General features: G+C 32.1%; 1 pseudogene; it reads right to left on the bottom strand.

Annotated features, from left to right (window-relative positions):
* LOC106876743 (40S ribosomal protein SA-like) overlaps positions 1–4,956 on the bottom strand; it is a 15,493-nt pseudogene that overhangs the window by 669 nt on the left and 9,868 nt on the right.

Here is a 4,956-nt window from a genome sequence, read left to right as displayed (position 1 = left end):
AATAATAATAATAATAATAATAATAAATGCCCGGATGCAGTACCAGGCAGTGGCTCTTATAGCTTCTGATCTCAATTGATTGGAAATATTATCATGTACATTGTTTTGTCTTGGTATAAAAGATGGGCTACAGTGAATATTCTACTTAATACCACAGATTTGCTTGTCAGTTGATTGACCTTAACTAATTGAGCATGTCCCTTAGGGGCTGACGATATGTGCATCTCTGATCACGAGCAGAAGTAGTGGGGGAGCATCATAGCCATGTGTTGAGAGGAATTCTTTAGGGTTTGAATAATTCACCTTTGGAAACATGGGTGTTTTGCTCAACATCCTTAAACAAACCTTATTCAGGGACCGTTTGAACGGGATGGGCTACTTGACCTGAAGAAAATTCTAACCGGGCCCCACCTGCGAGGTCATGCGCTGTTTTTCTTGATATGAGATCACTATGTCGCGCACATATCGTTGAGATGCATGCGCCTGGTGCACCCTTATCAGACGGGTAGTCATAATGGGTATAATGAGCTTCGTATATTTTACCCCAGTGTCACTTTGATGACATGCACTACTCTCTCACTCAATAATAATAATAATAATAATAATAATAATAATAATAATAATGGTGATGATGATGATAATGATGATGATACTGCTGCTGATGATGATGTTATTAAAAAAAACTGTAGTCAAATTAACAGTATTATTGATACGAATTTGTACTTAACTTCATTGAAAACTGTTTTAGGTGGAACTACTCTTTGAAGTCAAATTTTCTAGCGGTGTCACTGATTAGTGAAAATTTTTGATGAATAAGCGCAGACAATATCAGTTGTGTTATCATGTTCATTAAATAGGAAAGTAATTAATGAAAAATATTCTGTTCTTTCGCTACAGTTGTCAACTGTTAATCAAAGTAGCAGGTTGTCAATGGTGTTGAGTAAAAATTTACTTGGAGGTTGCTACAAAACATGTGAGTACTTTTAATAATGTAAAATGCAATATTGTAGAATTGGAAAAATACAAAATAAAATGTGAAAACAGGACTGTATATACATACATACACACATACATACATACATACATACATACATACATATTTGTGTGTGTGTGTGTGTGTGTGTGTGTGTATACAACAAGAAATAATATTTATCTCTTTTTATAGAAACAAAAGGGTTTATAGGACTGCAAAAGAAGTGCTCAACTATAAATGAGACGAAGATAAAGAAGCATTGGTGTATAGAAAAAGGATTAAATTCGGGTCCACGACTTTATATACAACACCACCCCTCAAACATTTAATCACCATGGTTCCCAAACACATAAAAAATAATACATATACATAAAATCACAGAAGATAAAACTATATAATCGAATAAAATACAAATAGAATGGCCTATCAAAAAGTTAAATATAAACGACTAAAAATTTAAAAACTACCCAAAAATTTAATAGTAAAGGTAAAAATAAAATAAAATAAAATAAATGTCTACCGACTAAAAAGGTTTTATCAGACGATTAAAATATTTTTAAAAGATTAAAAAAATTCTTTTTAAGATCTAAAAAAATATTTAAAAAAAGTTTTTTTGCTTCCCTCATACAAGTGCGTTCAAAGTTCATAAGTAAACAGACATCCACAGGTCAAATTCACATACATCTGGAAAAACATCATTTGCTCCCCTCACACAAGTACGTCCAAAAGTTCATAATAAGCAGACTTCACAGGTCAAATTCAACATTCAATCTATGGCCATTTCGGGAGCTCACCACCACAGTTTATTTACATTAAAGTATCTCACAGCAATGATCCCCTCATCAGAATAAACAGGAAACAAGAGACACGCAGAGAGCAGACTTTTTTTACGAAAAGCTTATACTTTTATGAAAAGTTTATATATTTAAAAGAAAAACCTATCAGCGGACCAGTCCAAATTTTCTAAACAAAAAAAAAAAAAAAAAAAAAAAAAATCTACGGCGATTTGAAACTGGCGAGATTGAATTTCTGATAACTACAGCCACCAGAGTGTTTAACAATAGACTTTTTTTTTTAATTTGGACTGATCCGCTGACGGGTTTTTCTTTTAAATTGTATAAGCTTTTCATAAAAAATTTTGATCTGTGGGTGTCTCTTGTTTCCTGTTTATCCTGATGAGGGGGGTCATTGCCGTGATGCACTTTAGTGTAAATAAACTGCGGTGGTGAGCTCCCGAAATGGCCATAGATATATGTGAATATTGAATTTGACCTGTGAAGTCTGCTTATTATGAACTTTTGGACGTACTTGTATGAGGGAAGCAAAAGACTTTTTTCAAATATAAAAAAAAAAAATCTTCAAAAAAATCTTTTTTTTAAATATTTCAATCGTCTGATAAAGCTTTTTTCGTCGGTGGACATTTATTTTATTTTATTTTATTTTTACCTTTACCAATTTTATATTTGACTGTTTGGTTTTTTGGTAGTTTTTGAATTTTTAGTCGTTTATATTTAACTCTTTGATAGACCGTTCTATTTGTATTACATTCGATTATATATTTTTACCTTCTGTGATTTTATGTATATGTATTATTTTTTATGTGTTTGGGAACCATGGTGATTTTTTATATATGATTAAATGTTTGATGGAATAAGGAGATGAAGAAAAAGAAGAAAGAGAAGAAAAAGGAGCATAAAAGTTCACAGTTAAACTTTCCGATCTTGTAGATTTTAGTCCATAAGTCCTTAGATTCAATCCTGCGTAAATCCATGCAGATTAGTCTTAATAGGGTAAATATCCAGAAACAGACGCGAATGTATCGATGTTCTGTAAGTGAGCATTTTTGCTTCTTTTTTCTTCCCATTCTTCTTTTTCTTTATCTTTTTATTCCTTTTCTCCTGTTCATTATGTCGTCATTTCATTAACCTATACCCTTCTCATTTTCCCTATTTGTCTCCGATGATGGAATACCCCATACTTTGGAATACCTCCGAAACAGATGTAAGACTTTGAAACTTTCCAATAATAATAACGTATAAGATTTGAGATGTCTGTCTTGCCATAACGTTTGTTGTCCTCTTTAACAATTATATATCCGCTATATCGGAAATCTACAATGGTTCCATAACTCCCCTCTCGGTTATAACCTTGGAGCCCTGGTAATCCAATCCACCACTTACCCAGCATACCTAAAACTCCCATATTGTGCATGTATATATATACGAAAGATCCAGGGGAACAATTACAAGGTAGTTACATGTTGCTAAAGTGTCCTAGGAGACAATGATCACATTTGCATGTGATTTGATTCTGAGATAAGTAAGTCTTATTTAGGAGAAAATAGGAAAAATTGGAAAAGAGACAAATGCTCAGGATGTTATTAAAACTTCCTGTCTTCTGCATATGTTTCGATGGATGCATTCAAAATACGTCCGACAGGAAGAATTATGATCAGCTATACATCAATCTAATAGGAAATATATAAACAACAACACCCATCAAATAGACACTTTTACAGATCTGTAAAAATGTCTGTTAGATATATATAAGTATGTATATATCTCTCTATACGAATGTAAATATGTGTATTTCTAAGATCTGCAAATACAGAAGAGGAATGTACATCTTATACTAACCTGAACTCCGAATCTTAACAAATAAAGCTACTTAATTGTGTGCATGCGTGTGTGAGACTGAGCGTGATGATTCATAATATAGTGAATTCACCTTATCTAATAATTATATTTTTCTTTTATGCAAGCTACAAGAAACTTACTAAATTTTATTGAATAGAACTCATCTTGTTACATCAGTTTTATCAAAACAGAATTCTTTTCGGAATTACACGACTTGTATGTTTATGTCAAGCTCATACATTGCTTAATAAATATTCCACAACGGATATAGAATTTTCCTTCGTATTCTTTCAATTTCCAAATATAGTTGGTTAGTTTCATAATGCTCGTCTTTTCTACATCTCTGAAGGAATAAGTGCGACTAAAATAGTGATTCTATACGTACCTGTCACTATTCTGATATATGCTTTGCTCTCGGTATCTATGTTTTGTTTAGTATAGATGATATCAATTTCATATATATTTGTCTCGATATGGCACGACAAATTGAAGTGCGAGGCATAGATAATTTTCGCCATTGGAAAACAGGGAATACCTACCTGTCCATGTATATTGGGAAATTTAAAGAATAATAAAGAAAATTCGATAACTTCCAGAAAATTCTTGAACAATATAAGCTATACATAATCGGGATAGAAATTCAGATTTTATAAAATTCTGAGATGAATTGCAAATTATAAACTTAAATAAATATAATGATTATTTAAATATCAGATCCGAGATTTTCAATAAATGCAGGCACTTCGAAAAATTCTGCTTGGCTTCATGACAAGATACAGATTCTTCAGATTAAGGGACATTTAAAACTATGCATCATTTTGAAAATATGTATGGGTACAGGATTCTCAAAATTGATAAGCTTAGGTATCTAATCGAAGAGATCTAACAGGTTACAAATAGTAGTAAATAGCGACATTACATTTTACGTACAAGTATCTCTGAAAGGTGTTATTATAAGATAGCGCGTAAAAACTTCTTGCCGTCCATTTCCCGATTAGCATAACTCATTTCTTTCTTACAAATATGAAACTTGACAGGAGAATAACGATTCCCATAACTTAAGACATGTGTGATTGTGTTTGTGTGTATGCACATGCATGTTAATTTCACAAGGAAAGGGTTGGTAGCGACTTCGAAGTTTCAGTTTACTAGCTTTCTGATGATGCATAGTAAGCCGAAACTTCCAAGTTACAGTCAAACTTTTTCGATATCAAAATCAAAACAAATGTACTCAAGAAAAACTTACAAACATTTAATGTTAAATTATTTTTATATATAACTTCACATAAAAGCAAACACACGCACACACATGCATACATACACAGACACACACACACACACACACAC

This window comes from Octopus bimaculoides, chromosome 5 (genome assembly GCF_001194135.2).
Source record: "Octopus bimaculoides isolate UCB-OBI-ISO-001 chromosome 5, ASM119413v2, whole genome shotgun sequence".
Classification (NCBI taxonomy): Eukaryota; Metazoa; Mollusca; class Cephalopoda; order Octopoda; family Octopodidae; genus Octopus; species Octopus bimaculoides.
The sequence above is the reverse complement of the archived record's forward strand: the minus strand, read 5'-3'. Positions and strand labels throughout refer to the sequence as shown.